This window comes from Rhineura floridana, chromosome 1, assembly GCF_030035675.1.
Source record: "Rhineura floridana isolate rRhiFlo1 chromosome 1, rRhiFlo1.hap2, whole genome shotgun sequence".
Classification (NCBI taxonomy): domain Eukaryota; kingdom Metazoa; phylum Chordata; class Lepidosauria; order Squamata; family Rhineuridae; genus Rhineura; species Rhineura floridana.
In genome coordinates, this window is record NC_084480.1 from 144,709,327 (window position 1) to 144,731,559 (window position 22,233).

Below are 22,233 nucleotides of genomic sequence, written 5' to 3' on the forward strand. Positions count from 1 at the left end.
TATGTATAAATGTAAATACATTTAGGCTGTGCGTATGATATTGTAATTTAAAGGTGTAATTTTAATTTTGCTAGTTGTTTATGTCACTACTATTGCCATTACATTCAGTGATATACGGGAATTACGATTTACGAGTAACATTAGTACAAAAAACATTACTTAGGATTCTGTATGGTCTGGTACGGGAGGAGGTCCATGGGGGTGACACCATGAGTTACTGCACTGGGACACCAACCCTAGTGATGCCACTGTTCTCCCCTCTTCATATTATCAGTGGATTGGGTTAGTATGGATTTACAGGAGGGAAACTGTGTGATAGCTTCTGTTGCCGGTAACATCATGTGAACCATGCAAATTTAAAGGAGATGTGAGTAGCACCAAACACACAATAAATCACTGTGTATATGAACCTTTACTGTTGTGAGGTGTTCTTTTTCTTTGACTCTGTTGCCCACCTTTAGTCTGAAGCATTGCTAAAATAAAAGCACAAAGAATGTGTGTATAGTTTACAGTCAACCTCAGCAGATCACATTCCATTCCCAGCCATAAGCAATCACACATCAGGGTACAGGCATACCCCGCTTTAACATACGCAATGGGACGGGAGCGTGTATGTAAAGTGAAAATGTACTTAAAGTGAAGCAATTATCTATGCATGTAATCGCCACTAGATGGCAGTAGTGTCATGCCATTAAGTGTCCATAATAGCCAAGCACACGTACGTTAAGCGGGGTATGGTGGCGCATGGAGCATGTATGTTATAGTGAGGCAACATTAAGTGAAGTGACATTAAGCGGGGTATGCCTGTATTCGGTGACACCGATAGCAGTAAATAAAAAGTTCAGATTGTGAAGAATAGTTTAGGCAAACAGAAAGGTTTGGCGCACTCGCTTCCAATGTAATAGAGACACATTTTATATTTCTGCTAAATTCCTCTCTTGAGTTTTCATATTCATCTCCTGAGACGAAGCCATGCTTCGGCAATCCAGAAAGAAAGACCAGTTTGCCCACTTAGCTCTTTTCTCACTGAAGCTCTGAGTAAAAATGGCCCTGTGAGCTTCTTTTCATGAATTTTCACAAAGGGAATCCAGCCTTCATCTGGATTGATGACATTTATATCCTGTCACATTCCATTAGGTTGTTTACAGCCTTATACAACTCTCTCATCCAAACTGCCTGTATCAGCATGAAATAATATAAGGCAACCATTTTTAAAAATATTCCCTAGAAATCAAACTCCCGTCTAAGTAACACTTGAAGCAGCCAGTTCACCTTTGCTAGACATAATATTCTGATAAATCACAGGCTATACCTATTCGCCAGCCCATTCTCTTTTCTTCAAATCCTTCCTCAGCTACAGTATTTATTTTAACACAGACTATTCAGAACCACAAGTGGGGCCTGCAACAAAAGTGCTCCTGTTCAGGGCTCCAGCCAATCAGTGACATTTTCCAGGATACTCTACTCCATCCTTCCTCAATATGATGCTGTCCTGACCAGTGGTGGATGCTGGTGCTCATTAGGACTTCTAGGGTGACCAGCAGCAGATGGAGCCAGAGCCGATGACAGGCACAGCCAACTAATTCTAGTTTTGTCTCCATCTTTCTCCCTGCTGAGTCCTGTAAGGGAAATGCTGAGGAGAAGGAAGCCGACAGCCGCTTCCTGAACCGGTTGTAAATGAGAAAGCAGGCAGGAGGGGGCTGGCTAAGGACAGACTGAGGTTGGTGGAGCAGTGCCCCATTCTCCACTGGTCCAGATTTTTGGACTACAACTTCCACCAGCCCCAGCCAGCATAGCCAATGGTTAGAAACGATGAACTGTAGTCCAAAACATGTGGAGGGCATCAGATTGAAGAAGGCTGCTCTGTTCCATTCCTCCCTCCCCTCTAGTTTTCCATTCCACCTACCCCAAAAAACCAGTCAGCATTCCATGACCACTGACCATGCTCAGTCCTCATTTAGCTGTTTGTGAACTATTTTCCATCATTGGCACCAACTTAGCTTTTTGTTTTTTCCCCCTAAAGACTTTTTTGCACTTTTGCAACTCTTTATCCCACACCCAAGCCTGTTGATGCCTCCCTCTTGTGCATGGATTGTGCCAGTTTGGTTACATAAGGATTCACATTCAGAGGATGAGTTTGCTATTAGTATTCTGAATCGTACTAGCCTCGCCTCACTGGTTCCCTCTACTACCACCTGGATACACACACACACACCAAAACAGTGCAGTCAGGTGAACCACACATTTGTCTCCCCCACCCCAGTGGGCCAATTTTGACCAGAGGGCAGGACCATCCACCTGTTCATCATCTGACATCAGGTGATTGCCAGGTGGTTTGGCTCTCAGGGGTGCAGGGAGATACTGCCTCAGCAAAACTGAACTCCCAGCACATCAGCTGATGTGCAGCGGGTTCAATCCTCCTTTCTGCAGGGCTCATGTGTGCCAGAGAATTCCCCCCAGGGAGTTGCTGGCAAGCCCAAACCTAACAAGATGGAACTCACCATTCCTGCTTTCTGCAGCCATGTCTTTACCTGCCCCACATTTAACATCATATATAATGTCAGGTGTGGGGCAGGCAAGTGTGGCTTTGCTGAAACAGCCTTGTGGGCAAAATGGAGAAGCCCGGCAGGCCAAGTTTGGCCCATGGGCAACACTTGCCCTATACCCTTAACCAACAGAAATTCAAGAGGAGCCATTTTGCTCATTAATAAGGTATGTGCGTGTGTATTTCTAAAGAGCGGTGGGTACAGCAGCTGCTCCAATGTTCTTAGAACTGAGAGGTCCCCCTGGAAGGCGAGTGGAATGGACCAGAGGCGACTGGCAGGGCCAGCGCCAGACATGACTGGGCCTTTAGGCACCAGCCTACCCTGCACCTGCAGCCCAACACTCCCCCCATGATATAGATAGCACAGAGCTAATATGCCCCCCCCGCACGCCTCATCTATCTCTTGTGTCATGTGAATGGCATGAGCACATAGCACATGTGCCTGCCATCAACCAAATTGGTGGCGGGGGCGTCAGCCCCTTAGGGAAGCCTCTGCCACTATCTTAGGTGATGGCAAGCATGCGCGCACAGCACGCACGGCATTCACACTGATGAGAGAGATACATGGGTCATGCGTGTGGGCTTATTGAAGCCTGTGCTGTCTTTATTGGGGGGGTGCCTGGGAGCTCTCTCTCTGCAATCCACAGCAGGGTCGGGTGGCAGGACTCCACCATGGATTACAGAATGAGAGTGCCACCCTCCCACCCTAAGGAGGGGCCCTCGACCACGGCCAGCCGGCCCTGGTGACCGGAATGGCACCTCAGCCTACTGCACAGGAATAAAGCCACAGCTGGTGGCCAGACAGGGGAGGTCCCCAGAGGGAAAGGGACTGGACAAGCACTTGAAAGGAGTGGAGAGGCAATACGTGGGAATGAAAGGGGAAAGAAGCTAAGAGAGAGCAGAGCACATGCAAGGGAAAGAGAGTGACTCAGAGTGTGAGTTGTCGGCTGACAAATATTACACTAAACTTTAACACAACAGACACATCTATCCTATTAAAATACTCAGATTGATTTTCAATTGCATTTTATTGCTTCATTTATTTCTTATTGTATTTATATTATATTAAAATTTGAATTCCATCTTTTTTAGCATTTAGCACAGAGCATTACTAAACAGGCCCAAAAATCATTAAGTGGCCTGTCAAGACCTGTAGCAATTTTCAAGTTAGTTTGGGAACCTCTGACCTAGAAGTTGTTGCGCATGTTGGTCTTTGAGGGTCTGTAGAATAAAGGAGTTTCAAGCCACACCTCATTCCTGTATCAGTGTGGACCCAGAATCATTACAGGTAGAATTTCCTTTTATATCCTGGCAGAGGCTCTGCTCCCACAGGTGAAGTGGTTTGCTAGCATGATGTGCATAGGCATATAAAAGAACTTTTTTTTTTAATTGCATTTTTAAACCGCCCTATAGCAACAAGCTCTCAGGGCGGTGTACAACAAGATAAAACCATTTTAAAATGTCTGTTTGTTTTGTCTGTTGTGTGTATGAATGAGATTGTGTGGACGTGTTTGTGTATATTTATGTGTATTTTTATGCGTTGTTGTGTGAATGTGTTTGTTTGTATTGAAATATTTTTAAAATGTGCCTGGGAGAGCATGCTTTGTATTTAACGGGGGGGCTTCCGGGGGCCCCAATTAGCGTAGTGACGGGTAATGGGAGGTATGGCGTTAGGAGGAGAACATGCCAGGTAAGGGGAACTCGCCCCAGACAAGTTGTGTCTGCGCCTTGTTCCGGTTCTCCTCAAGACCACAGAACTGCTGGTTGTTCTATCAGCCAGCCCTTAGATCTCCAGGTGCTGCTTTTGAATGCCAGGTCGGTATATAATAAAACCTCCCTTGTCCATGATTTAATTGTGGATGAGGGTGCCGACCTGGCGTGTATAACCGAGACCTGGGTGGGTGAGCAGGGAGGAGTTGCCCTCTCTCAGCTTTGCCCACCTGGGTATACGGTGCAGCACTATGGCAGATCTGAGGGCCGGGGAGGCGGGGTCGCTGTGGTCTATAGGAGTATTTTCTCTCTCACCAGGCATCCTGTCCAGAGGACGACTGGTCTAGAGTGCCTCCACCTTGTACTGGGCCAAGGAGACAGACTGGGAATCCTGTTGGTGTACCGTCCACCTTGCTGCCCAACAGCTTCCCTAGCTGAGCTGACAGAGATAGTCTCGGAGGTGTTGTTGAGGTCCCCCAAACTTGTGGTGTTGGGGGATATCAACGTTCATGCCGAGACTGTCTTATCTGGAGCGGCTCAGGACTTTATGGCCTCCATGACAACCATGGGGCTGTCTCAATTTGTTACTGGCCCAACGCATGTGTCGGGTCACACTCTTGATTTGATCTTCGCCACTGGTCATGGAGATGGTGATCTGGAGGTGGGGTATTTTTCATCTACTCCATTGTCATGGACAGATCACCGCCTGCTGAGTTTTAGACTTACGACGACTCTTTCCCTCTGCAAGGGTGGGGGACCTATTAAGTTGGTCCGCTCCTGGAGGCTTATGGATCCTATGGGTTTTCAGAGGGTTCTGGGAGTTTTTCCAGCTGATAGTACTGGCGCTCCTGTCGAGGCCTTGTTCGAACTGTGGAATACAGAGATGGTCCGGGCTATCGACACGATCGCTCCCGCGCGCCCTCTTCGATGCAGAGCTCATACAGCTCCGTGGTATACCCCGGAGCTGAGAGTGATGAAGCAAGAGAGAAGGAGGCTGGAGTGCAGATGGAGACGAACTCCAGACAGATGCAATTATGCTTTGGTAAGTGCCTCTACTAAGTCGTACATAAAAGCGGTAAGGGCGGCGAAGAAATCCTACTTCACTGCCTCTATCAAGACATCTCTCTGCTGCCCAGCAGAGCTTTTTAGGGTTGTACGAGGACTCCTACATTCTGGTCCTCAAGATACCATTGAAACATCTGAAGCTCGCTGTAACGACATTGCAGGGCACTTCCAAAATAAAATCGCATGCATCCGTAGGGACCTAGACTCTGATGTTACGACAGATGAATCCATTGAAGTGTCCAGAACACGGTCTTGTCTTTCATTATTGGATGAGTTTCAGTTGGTGCAGCTTGAGGAAGTGGACAAGGTGCTTGGAATGGTGCGGGCGACCATGTCTGCTCTAGATCCTTGTCCATCTTGGCTGGTCAAGGCTAGCAGGACTGGTACCACCGGCTGGGCCAAGGAAGTGATAAATGCCTCCTTGAGTGAGGGAGTAGTCCCTAGTAGCCTCAAGGAGGCAGTAGTGAGACCTCTTTTGAAGAAACCTTCCTTAGACCCAGATAACTTGAACAATTAATAGACCAGTGGCAAATATCCCCTTTTTGGGCAAGGTTCTGGAGCGGGTGGTTGCCAATCAGCTCCAGGTGCTCTTGGATGAGACCGATTATCTGGATCCGTTTCAATCCGGTTTTAGGCCTGGTTTTGGCACTGAAACAGCCTTGGTCGCCCTGTACGATGACCTCTGTCAGGAGAGGGACAGAGGAAGTGTGACTCTGTTGATTCTCCTTGATCTCTCAGCGGCGTTTGATACCATCGACCATGGTATCCTTCTGGGGAGACTCGCGGAGTTGGGAGTTGGAGGCACTGCTTGGCAGTGGTTCCACTCCTACTTGGCGGATCGTCGCCAGAAGGTAGTACTTGGGGAACATTGCTCGACACCGTGGGTTCTCCATTGTGGAGTCCCTCAGGGGTCAATTTTGTCCCCCATGCTTTTTAACATCTACATGCAGCCTCTGGGTGCCGTCATCAGGAGTTTTGGAGTGCGTTGCCACCAGTACGCTGATGACACGCAGCTCTATTTCTCCTTTTCATCTTCTACAGGTGAGTCTGTGGATGTGCTGAATCATTGCCTGACCGCGATAATGGACTGGATGAGAGCTAATAAACTGAGACTCAATCCAGACAAGACTGAGACACTGTTGGTGAGTGCCTCCCCTGCCCAGATGGTGGATGTTCACCCTGTTCTAGATGGGGTCACACTCCCCTTGAAGGAACAGGTTCGTGGTCTGGGAGTTCTTTTCGATCCTTCCTTGTCTCTTGAGGCGCAAGTGGCCTCGGTGGCAAGGAATGCGTTCTACCACCTTCGGTTGGTAGCCCAGCTACGCCCCTATCTGGACAGGGATGACCTCACCTCAGTTGTTCATGCTCTGGTAACTTCTAGGCTGGATTACTGTAATGCGCTCTACGTAGGGCTGCCCTTGAAGACAGTTCGGAAGCTTCAGCTAGTGCAAAACGCAGCAGCCAGACTGCTGACGAGGACCAGCCGGTCAGCACATATAACACCTGTTCTGGCCCATTTGCACTGGCTACCTATTTGTTTCCGAGCCAGATTCAAGGTGCTGGTTTTGACCTATAAAGCCTTACACGGCGTGGGACCACAATATCTTGTGGAACGCCTCTCCTGCTATGAACCTACCCGGTCACTTCGCTCAGCATCTAAGGCCCTCCTCCGGGTACCAACCCATCGAGAAGCCCGGAGGACAGTTACTCGATCTAGGGCCTTTTCTGTAGTGGCCCCCGAACTGTGGAACAGCCTCCCCGAAGAAGTACGCCTGGCGCCTACGCTTCTATCTTTTCAGCGCCAGGTTAAGACCTGGCTATGCTCCCAGGCATTTTAAGCGTTTATGTTATAATTTAAATTTTTTCTTTTTTCTTTTTTTTCTTTAGTTGCTGCTTGTGTTTATTGTTTGTTGTCTGATTTTATTGTTGATATTTTGTATTTTAACCTTTTTGTACACCGCCCAGAGAGCCACTCGCTATGGGCGGTCTATAAATGAAACAAATAAATAAATAAAATACGAACAAGTGGGGATTACACTAAACAATTATAAAACATATTTAAGAACAAAATTAGAATAAAAATAAAACAAAAATTACTATTACAATTTAAATTTAAAATTAAAATGCCTGGGCAAAGAGGTAGGTTTTTACCTGGCGCCAAAAGGATAGTAAAGAAGGCGCCAGGCGTATCTCATCTGGAAGGGCATTCCATAATTTGGGGGCACCACTGAAAAGGCCCTAGATCTAGTTACTGTTCTCCAGGCCTCCCTATGAGTTGGGACCCAGAGAAGGGCCTTAGACGTCGAGCGCAGTGAACGGGTAGGTACATAGCGAGAGAGGCGTTCCATCAGATATTGCAGTCCGATGCCGTTAAGGGCTTTATAGGTAAGAACCAACACTTTGAATCTGGCCCGGAAACATATTGGTAGCCAGTGCAGTTGGGCCAGAATAGGTGTTATGTAGTCAAATTTCTTCGTCCCAGTAAGAACTCTGGCCGCGCACTAGCTGAAGTTTCTGAATCGTCTTCAAAGGTAACCCTACGTAGAGTGCATTACAGTAGTCCAATCTAGAGGTTACCAGAGCGTGAATAACTGAGGCGAGGTTCTCCCTGTCCAGATAGGGTCGTAGTTGGGCTACCAGCCGAAGCTGGTAGAACACATTCCGTGCCACCGAGGCTACCTGGGCCTCAAGTGACAGGAACGGATCTAATAAGACCCCCAAACTACGGACCTGCTCCTTTAGGGGGAGTGTAACCCCATCTAGGGCACGTCTGACATCAACCATCTGGGCAGAGAGCCCCCCCACCAACAGCATCTCAGTCTTGTCAGGATTGAGTTTCAGTTTATTAGCTCTCATCCAGTCCATTATCGCGGCCAGGCAGCGGTTCAGTACATTGACAGCCTCACCTGAAGAAGATGAAAAGGAGAAATAGAGCTGCGTATCATCAGCATATTGCTGGAAACACACTCCAAAACTCCTGATGACCTCACCCAGCAGCTTCATATAGATATTAAAGAGCATGGGGGACAGAATTGAACCCTGCGGAACCCCATATTGGAGTACCCAGGGACTCGAGTAATGTTCCCCAAGCATCACCTTCTGGAGACGATTCCCAAGCAGTGCCTCCAACTCCTAAATCCGTGAGTCGCCCCAGAAGGATACCATGGTCGATGGTATCAAAAGCCGCCGAGAGATCAAGGAGTATCAACAGAGTTACACTCCCTCTGTCTTTCTCCCGACAGAGGTCATCATACAGGGCGACCAAGGCCGTTTCTGTACCAAACCCCGGCCGAAAGCCCGATTGAAATGGATCCAGATAATCAGTTTCATCCAAGAGAGCCTGGAGTTTGCCCAGAAATGGAACATTTGCTACCGGCCTATAGTTGTTAAAATTATCGGGGTCCAAGGAGGGCTTTTTTAGGAGCGGTTGGACCACCGCCCGTTTCAGGCAAAGTGGGACCACTCCCTCTCGTAAGGAGGCATTGATCACCTCCTTGGCCCAGCCGGCTGTTCCATTTCTGCTAGCTTTTATTAGCCACGAGGGGCAAGGATCCAGAGCAGAAGTGGTCGCCTGCACCTGTCCAAGCACCTTGTCCACATCCTCGAGCTGTACCAACTGAAACTCATCCAATAAAACAGGACAAGACTGTGTTCTGGACACCTCATTAGGTTCAACTGCTACAATATTGGAGTCAAGGTCCCGGCGGATGTCCCGGCTAAGAATGAAAGCAAAAAGTATTCATCTGCAGTTTCTTTTTATCCTTTTCCTGTCTTAGTTCTTTTTAAGAAACAATCTGGTGCCTTAGTAAATCCCATATGCCCAACTCCACAAAGACATATTTCACACTGCACCTATTTTTTGAAGAAAATGTGTCTAGCTGGAAGATAATTTGTGTTCCTAATGAAAATTTTACATGTAAAAGTATATTTATGCGAGTTGAAAGAAATGATTCAATGCATTATTGTGGTAGAGAACAGCATCAAAACATTGGCAAAGATAACGGACACGTGAAAGAGGAAGAGGCATTTATCTTTCCCTTTCAGCAATAGTCTACAACACCCATGTGCAGATGGGAGCATGAAGACAAAGGTCTTAAGCACCAGCTGGGCAATACCACATGTGGCTAGTGAATCATTGATGAGACCGAAGCATCCCGCCTTCTTTACAGCCAGAACCGAGCAGCTGGATGTTACACTAGTGTGATCAAAAAGGGAATTTGAAATTGCAGGAGGACCATATGCAGGTTAAAATACCCTTGGTGCACATTTTAACCAATTCTTCATAAATGCCTTTGGTGCAGCTGCCAATCTTACCTACTTTGACTTTTTATTAAAATGCTCCATTATTTCTTTTGGCAAAGAGCAGGGCCTGTCTCTGTCTGAAAGCCCTGTGGAAGGCTATTGATTCTCATCTTGGCACAAATCAGCACATTAAGTAGAGGGAGAATGGGTCCAGCCTTCCATTTGACCTTGTCTTTGCGGTAATTACATAAGGGTTCCACAACACAATCCCCTTCCTATAGATTCAGGTCATGTAGACATAACCTTTCAATGCAGAACAAAGACCTTCTTCTTCTCCCTACACCATTATAGCAGCTGGATAAGTCGTCAAAATGGAGGAAGGTTGAAGCTTAAATTGGTTTCTGCACTAGCATGTAGCAAAATAGCAGTTACTATTTTATTACGTGTCTTACATGTGGCAGGGGAAATTACCCTATTAATGTAATCAAAAGTACCTTGAGCTGACATGATGTCTTTGAAAAAAAAAATTTTTTTAACAGAAGACATTCGAGACTTACCATCCAATCAGATAGGAAACCCACAGCAATATGAATATGAGCCTAAGGAATACAAAACAAGTTTTAGGCTTATGTGAACTTAAGCCAGATCTCTTGAAGCAAGGCAAAACTCATGAATTAGGACAAGGTTTATCCAGAGAACGTTACAATCCAGCACATAGGAAAAGAAACACAAAACCGTATGCTAAGTAAAACCGCATTGTGGCTTCTATGCCGAATGCTACAGAACAGGTCACAGCTCTTTAGGGTGGCCACTTATGCATTGCCCCAAAAGAGGAAATCCACCACCAAAACGTTGGATAAAAGACATGAGCTTGTGTAAGATTTGTATATGCTAATTTATATGTAGATATGCAAATTGAGAAATAAATACTATCATTTAAATAGCAGTTCATCTCATCATAGTGGGGAAAATTGTGACCAGGTGACTTCTGTGCTTGCTCAGTCTGTTGCTCAGGTGCTCACTGTAGATGGGCAATTTCGAGGTCCCCCGCTCACCTTTCTGAAGACTGTTTATCTTTAAACCGGATTTGGACTGGACAGCCCTTCCTTCAAATCGAGGAGTGCCCTCAGACAGCTCTTAAAATAGAGGACTACTCTTCATAAAATAGGACTTCATCATTTGATAGTTATATGAAGTCCAACAGAAATTATTGATCTAAAAATGTCTATCCTGTCTTTCAGAAATATATTTTCAGGGTGGCTCCCAATCTGTAATAAAAACAACAACAGCCAAGAAGACAAAGGAATTAAAACAGGAGTAGTAAAAACACACCAATATCACAACAGATCTCTGTTTCTAGCTATCTTTCAGGGCCAAACTAATTGTGATGTTTGTTAGGAGATCATTGTTGTGTTTTTTAAAAAATTAATAGTCAGCATGGGGGGGCTGAGCTAAATCAGGACCATGGTGTGGAAGGGGGAGGGCTTTAACACTTTGCCCCTACCAATGTTTCATTTAAAATCATCCCATACACACACACACACACACACACACACACACACCTGCTATTTGCAATGGAAGGAAAGCTAGTTTGGTCTGCAGTCTCACCCAAACTGACATCTGTTGTTCTCAACTCACAGTTAGCTTGCCCCCTCCGTCTAATGGGGAAAAAGAATGACTACTCATCTCTTCTAATCACCAAAACTGCCATGAAAACATATTTTTTATTGTATTTATAGTTTTTTATACCTGACTTTTCCTCCAAGGAGTTCAGGGTGGCACACATTGTCCTCCCACTCCCCTTTTTATCCTCACAACTACCAACCCTGTGAGGTAGGTTAGGCGGTAGTGACTGGTCCAAGATCACCCAGTGATCTTCATAGCTGAGTGGGGATTTGAATCTGGGCCCAGCACTCTGACCACTCACCCGATATCACCTGAATATCCCAATGATACCTGAATATTAACCTGTTGATTCCCTAACAAAGGACTTGCCTATCAACTTGGCCTGTTCAGGCATTAAACAATATGTGAAGTCGTTCTGGCTCCATTTACCCTTTCCTTTTCAAGGAACGTCCCTCATCCGTCTTCCAAAAATAGAGATCTGATCCCAAGGAAATGGAAGCATACATGATTGACAAAACGGTTACATGAAGTGAGGGAAGATGGAATGGGTGGAAAGTGATCCGAAGAGAATCACTAGCTTGGTATGACATTCTTCACCTCATAATTTAAAGGCATCAAAACAGAAAGTTACAGCCAAGATGGTGGCACTTGGGCTAATGAAAAACAAAGCAAGGCAGTTTGGTTTATAATGATATACATCTAATACAGCCTATTTCAATTTTTTTAACTATCAGGGGCCTCATGTATCCCAAAGCGATAGCTAACACATGCATATAGCTGTAAATACAGAAGTTAAACTCATTGACACTGCAGTAAAATGTTTTCAGCATTTTCCATTCATTGTGTAAAGACCACTGTTAAGTCCCACAATAAAAGAGTGCAATAAACGTCCATTTTTAATTACTCCCACTGATAGTTTCCTCAGAAATGCTGGGTCTTATAAACAAAAACTATGCCTCCAGTGCGATATTTTACATCAGTCATTCTGCTACCTAAATCCAACTCAAGACCAGATCATGTCCCCCAATACATCGATCCCAATAGCTGCCTGGAGACACAATGTACTATCATTCTGCAAGAAAAGAATATTTACAGAGATTGATTCAAAAGAGCAAGTTCTGATTTACCTGTAACACAATTTTTATTTCACTACACCCTTGACATGAATCATGCGGTATGTGCAACTGCCAGCAGCAGTTAATAGCAGCAGAATGATGTTCTCTCCTAAAGCCTCAATAGTAACACAAGATTTCAGCATTGAGGTTTAGGGCCACTATGTAGTAAATCCAGGTTTGCCACCAAATGCCCTCAATAGGAAGCCAATCAAACCTGGATCTCTGACAAATGCCCCTGTCTGATGCACCTGTTTGTCAATCACACTTCACTTTATTAGGTGTACACCAGTGGTTCCCAACCTTTATGATTACGGGACCCCCTTTGTAACCTTAAAAATTTTTGCAACCCCTGCATGCTAATTGTTGTAATTTTAGTCTCTGTTAATTGAAAAAATACATAATGAAGCTTTAAATAATGTCACTTTTTATTAATCACAAAAACAAATATGATGATGATGATATTTATTACCTGCCCTTCATTAGAAGGTCCCAGGGCAGGTTACAGCAATATAAACAACTTTTAACAAATTTTAAAGGAAATGAAAGGAAGGAGATAAAAGTAAACCACTGAGAGTGGTGAACAGAACCTGGTTGATGCCAGGGCATTTGGAATCTGGTTTTACATGTTCTACCTGTATACAATGATGCTTCCTCTTCAGCACTCAGCTCAGGACACTCCATATGACAATAATAATAATTAACAGACAGAATGTCAACAGGTGAAGCTTTCCCCATAATTGTATTTTCATACTAAAAAAGGCTTAATTTAATTTCCATTTTATTTCTGCCTGCTATACAACTTTTCTCCCCCCATGCCAACCCTAAACCATGCAAAGGACTCAAGAGCAAAATCAACAAAATTTGGGCAACTTTACATATTGTAAAATATTTGAATATATATTTTAAATGAACATATAAAACTGTATAAAACACACTCAAAAGCTTTATAAACAGCAACAAAAATACACTGAACATGTGCAATTTCACATTTTTAAAACTTACTTTACCTATTATTTTTTGCTCACTTAGTGCCTTGGGTCAGTCACTAACTCTCATCCTAACCTACCTCATATGGCTATTGCTCCACTGAATTCTATAGGACTTACTTCTGAGTAGACCTGGTTAGGATTGCAGCCTGTCCTTGTATTATAGACATAAATTTTTACTCCCTTTAACCAGAATGATGCATTTTTGTACTATAAAGCCCCCTGCCCTCACCCGAAAAAAGTACAGCTTCAAAGCATCAACAGAATCTTAGTCTGGTCTGATTACTGCAATTTGATTCAACTAAGCCCTATGAAATATTAACGGACACTTTTACTTCTGAGTAGACATGCATATATTGTACTACAAGTTAACTATACAATGAATTTTTAGTTAGTGCCCAGGTGTGTATTCATGGAGGGACACTTCAGGACTCTGTTCTTTTACATTTTGGCAGGCACCCACCTCCAGGGGTCCCTCTGTCTCTACCGTCAGAGCCAATCAGCTTGATCGATCTTCCTTCATTGCTGCTGCCAAAGGGGGGGGGAGAGGCACTGGAGCTTCCATAAGCCCAGCTGGCTCCTCCTCTTGATGCACTCGCTCGAGTGCTGTGCTGCTCGGCTCTCTGTGTGGCGGGAACTGACTGTGCTGGCTGGAAGGAAGGAAGGAAGGAAGGAAGGAAGGAAGGAAGGAAGGAAGGAAGGAAGGAAGGAAGGAAGGAAGGAAGGGGAGGCAGAAGGGGCTGCATGCACAGTTGGTGGTGCACAGACAAGCCATTAATTAATTTTTTAAATGAATAAATAATTCTTCTCTTGGCTCTTTGCAACCCCCCTGGGATTACTCTGAGACACTGTGGGGTCCTGAACCCCAGGTTGGGAACCATTGGTATCCACTTCTTTAAAAAAAAAAAAACCTTAGATGTGTACCTAACAAAACACAAAGGATGAAGAGGAGCCTTAATTTTTACCAATAAGCTTCCCAGTCAACCCACAAAGATGCCCTTTGATTAGATTCTTTCCTCTATGAAAGGCTGGCTCTGTGCCAGGAATGATAGTATCGTTATAGCTGCTTTATCTGCATGCCACTTTTCCAGATACATTATGCTCAAAACAGTTCACAACAAAATAACCGCAAGATAAGAAATCCATCAACAGTTATTATTCTTAGTAACCCCATATAAAAAGCAACTCAGTAAGCAGTTTCATAAAAGGTGTGTTCATATAAGAACCCCTCACCTGTTGCGGGGGCTGCATGGACTAACCCTGCCCCCCCCAACTGCTGCCTCTGCCGGCCATGCCCCCAGCCAGCCTCATATTTTGTGAGGATGAGGATTCTATGCACTTGCCATGACACAGACCTAGATCTCCTCCATGCAGGGAGGTGGGGGGGATCTCAATTCTACTAGAAAGTGTGGAATGGGACCACTTCACACTCTCACCAAACATGTCCCAGCAAGGAATGTGGCCCATGAGTGTTTTGGTAGCAAGACCAGCCCTTATGGCTTAGGGGTGGGGGAGAAATTCAATTCAATTCACATTTAAAGGCAAACCTCCCGAATTTGCACTTTATTTGTTTATTTAGTATTTGATGTATATCCCGCCCTTCCTCCCAGCAGGAGCCCAGGGTGGCAAAACAATACGATACCAAAATTCGGCCGTTCTTCAAAATTCACACTTTCCCAATTTTGCATTGCTGCTCCCCAGTAATATGTACAAAAATGGATATACCAGGGTAAAGTGTGCATAAAAAATGTAGAGATTGCTGAAAATAACATACAAGAATGAATTATAGTTGTGATGTCTAGTTCTCAAAGGTTCTGTGAGACAAACTGTCAATTCTGCCTCTCATGGAATATATTTTGAGAGATATTGCACAGACCCTAAAAATCAGAGCACACCTTGTCTATCTTGTGGATGTATCATACCTCTAATGGCTTTAATCTGGTCAGACTCTCTGAGCAGTCACTATTTGACCCATATATTTCACAGAGTTAACCTTAAACTGAATCTTATTAAATCTGATGTTCTTAGCACGTGCTGTCTTCATACCTTGACTGAGAATCTGATCGTGCTGATCATATTTCTCTGCTGCAATAATTGTATCATCAGCTGTCATGTATACGGTCCAGAGCTTGGAAAAGTTACTTTTTTGAACTACAACTCCCATCAGCCCAATCCAGTGGCCATGCTGGCTGGGGCTGATGGGAGTTGTAGTTTAAAAAAGTAACTTTTCCAAGCTCTGTGTATACCCCTTTTATATGACCAAAAGTCTCCTCGTTTTTCTGTTAAAACACCTCACTAGAAGATTTAAGTCCAAATGGCAAATGGTGGAAACAATACCTTCTCCAAGGTATATTAAACATACAGAAATGTGATGAAGGTCTGTCTAATTTCACCTGCCAATATACATCCTTCACATCTAAGTGTCCTGCCCGAACTCAAGGAACTCGGACACAGCTATAGTTCTTTTCTTTTATTGAAGTAATAGAAAGTTTCAGTTCAGAGAGCTTCATGACTCTACCTACGGCTTACTCAGAACTCAGCATCCCACTCTAGCTAGGCACAACATGACAGCATTAAGACATTGACTCAGCAACTAACCCTTCCCCCTCACCCAGCTTAAGTAGGGCTGGGTGGTCCCCCTACTTGCATGTACCCCAAGTCATGGTTGGAGTTGTGCGCGTAAGCGCTAACTCCTCCTGAGCTGGGTTTGTTGAATCTCCCGTCACGCCCACCTCCTGGACCTGGGCGAAGGTTTCAGTCCTGTCCTCTCCCTCTATGGGGGGAGAGCTGTCTGACAGCGGTGCAAGCACGGGAAGAGGCACCGTGTCAGGCAGAGGAGTGGGCAGCCAGTCTGGGGGTCTGTCCTGGGGGGTGTCTGGAAGGCTGGTGGTGACCCATCAGCATCTAAAGCGGGGGCTGGTTCAATGTCTCCCCCTTTGCTGGGTCCTTCCCCAATGAGAATGTCCCAATCCAAGTCTTTCTCACCCCCGTCCTGTGCGTAGGTCCATCCCCTGCTAGCATGGCTCATAACACTAAGTTGGTAAAAAAAATCATACCAGCTAAATGGCTCAATACATCTTCTGTTGTAGGAATGGTGTAGTGCTGTCTGCGAACTGCTTGTTTCAGATCATGAGGGTCAAGACATATGCACAACTTCCCATTCTTCTTTTCCGTAATAACCAGACTGCTCACCCAGTCTGTAGGACCCATAACTCTGGATATTGCTCTTGCACTCTCCATCTGTCCCAAAGTATCCTTTAATCTGTCAAACATTGCAAAAGGTACCTTCTAACAGGAGCCACAGCTGGATCATTAAGGATATGGTGAGGACCTTCAAACTCACCAAGACCTTCAAAAACATCAGAATATGGCGGGGCTTGGATGCCTGAAAAATGGCGGTGTAGAGTGGGAGCTCCTCGGCCTCTTTTAAAATTTCTGCCTCAGAAAGAGAGAAAAAGGAACAACTCAACCTTTCCTATGCTAAGCCCAAGGAGGGAACGATAGCTGGAACTCAAAAAAACAAAGAGGTGGGTCTTAAACTTTATTTCAAAGCAACAGGACAGAAAGTAGCTTTGAGGCCTAAAGCAGAGAAAATGCCCTCAGGGGAAACAATAATTGCATTTGCATCACAAAAGATCTCTGCAAGCACGCAAAGGGAGGGAGAGACAGAGACCACAAACACAATAGCTGAAATAGTTAGAGGAGAACTTGCTAGTCAGTTCCGCTTCTTTAAACAGGAATTAATGACTAGCTGGACGGAAATACTAGAAAACAAGCTGGGAAACATTTAGATATGTAGGGGTACAGGTATCCAAAACCTTTAAAAAAATCATACATAATAATGTTCCTATATGGAAGTGTATACAAAAACATATTTCAGTACGGAGTAAATTGAAGTTGTCCCTTTCCAGCAGAATAACACTAGCAAAGATGATGTTGCTTCCAAAATTTACATCTTTCTTTTATGTTTTACCCACTCAAATAAGAAAGAGTAAGATAATATTTTGGCAAAGGAAATTAGAATAATTAATATATGCTTCAAAAAAACCAAGGGCCACCAAAAACCTTAGGTACAGAAGGAACCAAGAGGGAGGATGGGGAATTAGATTATGCATATGATTTCATTTTTAGATCTTAAACAGAAAGACATTTGGTCCAAATTGAAAGATATCTGTTATGTCATAATAACCCTATGGGGCTACCATATATTAAAAAAGAAGTTTAAAAAGTATAAAATTAGAACATACAATGACACCAATATTGGAAATATGGAGAATATACAAAGGAGCTGTTTTTACTAGGTCTCTCCCCCTTGGTTCCTCTCTGTAATCATCCAGATTTCTATAAGAAAGATTAATAGATGACAAAGAGTTAATTAAAAATGATATTTTTAGATTAAAGGATTTTTATGTGAATAACAATCCCATACCTCGAGATACCTGGCACAGGAAGTAGAGGGATATGGGCATTTCTTGGTTGGCATGGTACCAAATCAGTATATTTATAAGGAAAAATTACATTATAACTCAGGGAACAAAAGAACTAACTCAATGAGAAAAATTAATACTGAATGCAGGCAATACTGAAAAAGATCTAGTCTCCTCCTTATATAAGTTTTTATTGGGAAAGGGAATGGGCAGTAACCAAATACTTAAAGAAATATGGGAAACTGAATTGAGTTGTGAAATCGAAAATGAGATCTGGACGGGCATGTGGTTAAAATTCCCATTTAAATCAGTGAGTTCAAAGTCTAAAAAAAGAGATAAAACCTGAGCTCTTTTGGACTTTTTTCTGTCAGAGTTCTCATAATCTGTTGAAATTCATTAAAAATCACCCATCACAGAGTACCTGTAATCCTAATACTGACCTTGCCCGATACTCTGACCTTCATCTTCTGCTGTTTAAAAGTTAAAAAATGCCTGGCTGATTTTTAATTATACAGCCACAAGAGTGGCTGTATACTATAGCCAGCGTGGATTTTTCACATTCTGCAATGTTAAATTGAAAATACCCCCTAAGCCATTCTGATGCTTCCCATAAGCTCATTTCAAAACAAAACCTTACAAATCTTATAGTCTTGAACACAGAAACGCTTGCTTAACAACACTCTCAATATTCATGGCAATACATAAAACAGTCAGACTGTCAGAGAGAATCAAGAGTTCAGTCTTAAAAGAAAGGAAAAACCCCCGGAGCCCTTTTGGACTTTTTTCTCTGAGTTCTCATAATCTGTTGAAATTCATCAAAAATCAGCCATGTTCACAGAGTACCTGTAATCCTAATACTGACCTTGCCCCATACTCTGACCTTCATCTTCTGCAGTTTAAAAGTGAAAAAAATGCCTAGCTGATTTTTAATTAATTTAAGAAATTGTTGCTGGCAGCCTATGATAACGCAGGACATGCTCAGTAAGAACCGTCAGTGTTCTAAAAGCCTCACAGCTGCTTGGCTTGCCTAATAAGGGGGCCACACCCACACCAGACTTTGATTTCATGTGAGACAGTCATGGCTTCCCGCAGAGAATCCTGGGAAGTGTAGTTTGTGAAGGGTGTTGAGAGGAGACTCCTGTTCCACTCAGAGTGCTTCAGTGGCCAAACAGGTTTAACAGTCAACTACTCTGATTGACGGTCTGTGAGGGGAACAGGGCGTTTCCTGCCATCTCCAAAGATGGAGAATTATATTTTTGTATGGTTGTCGGTGTTCTTCTTACTTTGCTTCTTTCCTGTGTTACTAATGTTTCTACAGAGAATCTAAACTAGAAAAGTTTATTTCCCTCATTATTTATCCTACAAATCTGTGTCAAATTTATTTTTATTAATTTCAAAGCCTTTTTATTAGTCAATGTCATATGATGGTGAAGACAGCCTTTTGTGTTTCAAATTGGAGGTTATGTTCTATTTTGGGTGCATTAACAGTTGAATCTGAAACTGCAGTTTGATGTAAAATCAGACTGATTACAATATGTTGCTACGTCAGCAATGACTGTAGCTGTTGGAAAAAAGAGGATGCATGTTTTGAGCCTGCTATGTTTAAACCATTTTATTTAGGCAAGGTGGGCACGGTCAATTAAAAAAATAGAGCACACCTAGAATTTTGCTAGAACATATCTCACCTCCCACTGTTTTATCTTCTGCAGATTGAGACACTCCTGAGGTCCACTGGAGACTATTCTGTAGAAATCAGTGCCACTATTCCACAATTATGTTTGGAGTTTTTTTAGTGTAAATTTTGCAAAGTGTTGCTGCACATATTCACAGAAACAGAAACAAAAGAAAATGTTCTCCCATAGGAAACTTCACTAAAATTGCAAAGTATATCAGACATATTTAAAGTGACCATCTGAACTATATCCTCTGTCTTAATAACGTTGCTTCCTCCTTGCTAAAACAAGATCAGCATAGTACATGTCTTCTTTCTATTATTTAGGCTGATTGCAGGTGTTGCCACCACTCACCATACGCTCAGAGGCACATGTTGCCAAATACTTGCAAGCTACACAGCAAGTGGATTGGACTGTGAAAGACCAACCCAAATGGTGTTTGCATTATGACTACTTTGTAGGGCGGTATAATATCTCAGAGAGGAGGTCAGGTCTCCTGCTCCCCTGGTGCATTCACTATAGCTGCCCAATTTCCCTGCTTTTTAAAAGTTTGATAGAAATATTTGTGGGCTATAGGTACGTTCTTAAACCACAAGGTTTTTTGCCTATTTGTGAATTTCCCTGCCTTTTAATCCGGGAGGTAAGTAATGGGATCCTGTCCAAGTTTGCTGAGAATAAATTGATCATTTGCATTCTTATTGAGTTCAGTGGGCTTACTCCCCTGCAATCATGCTTAGAAAAATTGACTATCAAATTAAGATTAGCAAAAGAAAAGAGGAAAAACAAAGAGGCTTTTGAAGAGGACTGGTGGCCCTTCATACTCTTCTTTACAAAAGGTGAAAGAACGGGTCAAGTACCAACTCCCTTTAAAAGACTATGGCTAAGTTAACATATTCCTTCGACTCTATAACTGTGAATTTCAATGGAAAATAAATGATGTATGGTAGGGTGGGAAGAGAGAAGATTTATGTAGGGGAGAATGGGGTAAAGCAGTATCATTTAGATCAGCCTTTCCCAACCAGTGTGCCTCCAGATGTTGTTGGACCACAACTCCCATCAGCCTCAGCCAGAATTGCCAATGGTCAGGAAAGATGGGAATTGTGGTCCAACAACATCTGGAGGCACACTGGTTGGGAAAGGCTGGTTTAGAGTGTTGATTATACATGTGTTTTTTCAAAACTTCTAAATAAATGATCTTTAAAAATTCAGAATATATAGCAAGTAGCCATTCCTGTGTTAAAGTTTCAACTGTGTGCACAATATCAACCTGATGAACCAAGCCCAGAGTCTCACTGACCGCCCTGCCCAATAATGGCACAGAAGAACTATCTGTTATATACAACAGTAACTTACTTGGCTGCTCCTCTTGGGATATGCTAATCAAGGACAATAGCTCCGAAAGGCTGTAGGTGTGCTCCACCATACGCCACAAGAGTTGCATCACTTTTAGTTAGTACTTTCCTGCCTGGTAACTCATGAAATACGTGAAGTGGCAAGACATATACCTCTGCTCCTGTCTCCAGTTAAAATTTTAATGGAAGTCCTCACAGGGTTATATCAGCATACCATCCAGCCACTTGGCCTACAACTACACCAGTAGTCTCAAGAACTAATTCCTCTATAAACAAACTGTTTAAATCAAGGTCATGGATTTGGTATCCTTGCTGTTCTTTATCAAAACCTAATGGTTTTGCTTTACATACTCTGGCATAATGATTTTTCATGGCACATTTACAGCAAATCTTTCCAAATGCTGAGCAGTTTCAAGGCTTATGCACTATATTACAGTGAGGTTACTTATTATCTCTAGTTCAGTCAGATCTGCATTTAGATTGTGACTTCTCAGGTCCAAGAGCCTGTACTGGAATCCCCGCACAGACTTTGTCAATTACATGTGCAGCATGCAGCTCCTTGCCATATATTGAGGAAATTGCCATAGTCTGTAGCTGAGCTCTTCTTACAACATATTTCAACTGCTTTCTCCAGAATAAGGTCAGGGTTCCTCAGAAGCCTTTCCTTTCCTCCTTCACACTGAACACAATCTTATCCCTCACCATATCATTAAATGCAGAACCAAATTCACAGTTACTAGCTTGAAGTTTAAGTTCAATGACAACCTGTTCAATGGTATCTCCATGTATCTGCGAATGGTTCCAAAAGGAATATTGTTCAAATATCACATTTTTATGAGGAGTGCGGTATATCCTCAATTGTTCAAGAACTTCTGCTACATCTTTTGGCCCTTCGTCAGAAAAAGTGAAAGTATTACATAAACTGCCAACTCTTCTCCCACACAGTGCAAGAAAACAGCTACATGCTGTTTCGTAGAGACATTTTCAACTCCATACTGTAGCTGAAAAGCTTGCTCCCAGGGTTTCCAATCGTCAGCCAAATTGCCTTGCAAAACAAGTGGAAGTGGAGACCGGAATAAGTCCATGTTCACAACTACTGCGCTGATAAATGTGTGCAAAAGCACACCAATAAACTCTCACCTGCAAAAGAAAAGAAATCCACACCAACTTCCGACGCCATGTGATATCTGGTTCTCAGAGGTTCTATGAGACAAACTCAAAAATGCTCAAGTCTCACATACAGGAGACAAGTTTAACCGATAGCCCAAAACACACGTCTAAATGAGTAACACTAAACAAAGCTCTTGGCTGATTAAATACTTCTCATCTGTGCTAGCAAGCAATTCATGAATCTTAAAAAGACATTACACCACAATATTGAGGGAAGGTGCTTGCACAGATGAGTTTATTGGGCAAGATTGCATACAAAAATCGGTATGCAAGGAGAAATTCGCACTGAAATGCTTGTGAATGTTCTGTGAGGATTTTTTTT

General features: G+C 43.4%; 1 long non-coding RNA gene across 1 annotated transcript; it reads right to left on the reverse strand.

The window, feature by feature from the left end:
* Positions 1-10,232: 10,232 nt before the first annotated feature.
* LOC133382824 (uncharacterized) lies at positions 10,233-22,012 on the reverse strand. Its single transcript, XR_009762099.1, has 2 exons — positions 21,882-22,012; positions 10,233-10,830 (listed from the first exon to the last, which is right to left on the reverse strand). It is a non-coding gene; the product is annotated as an uncharacterized LOC133382824 (long non-coding RNA).
* Between the last annotated feature and the right edge of the window lie 221 nt (positions 22,013-22,233).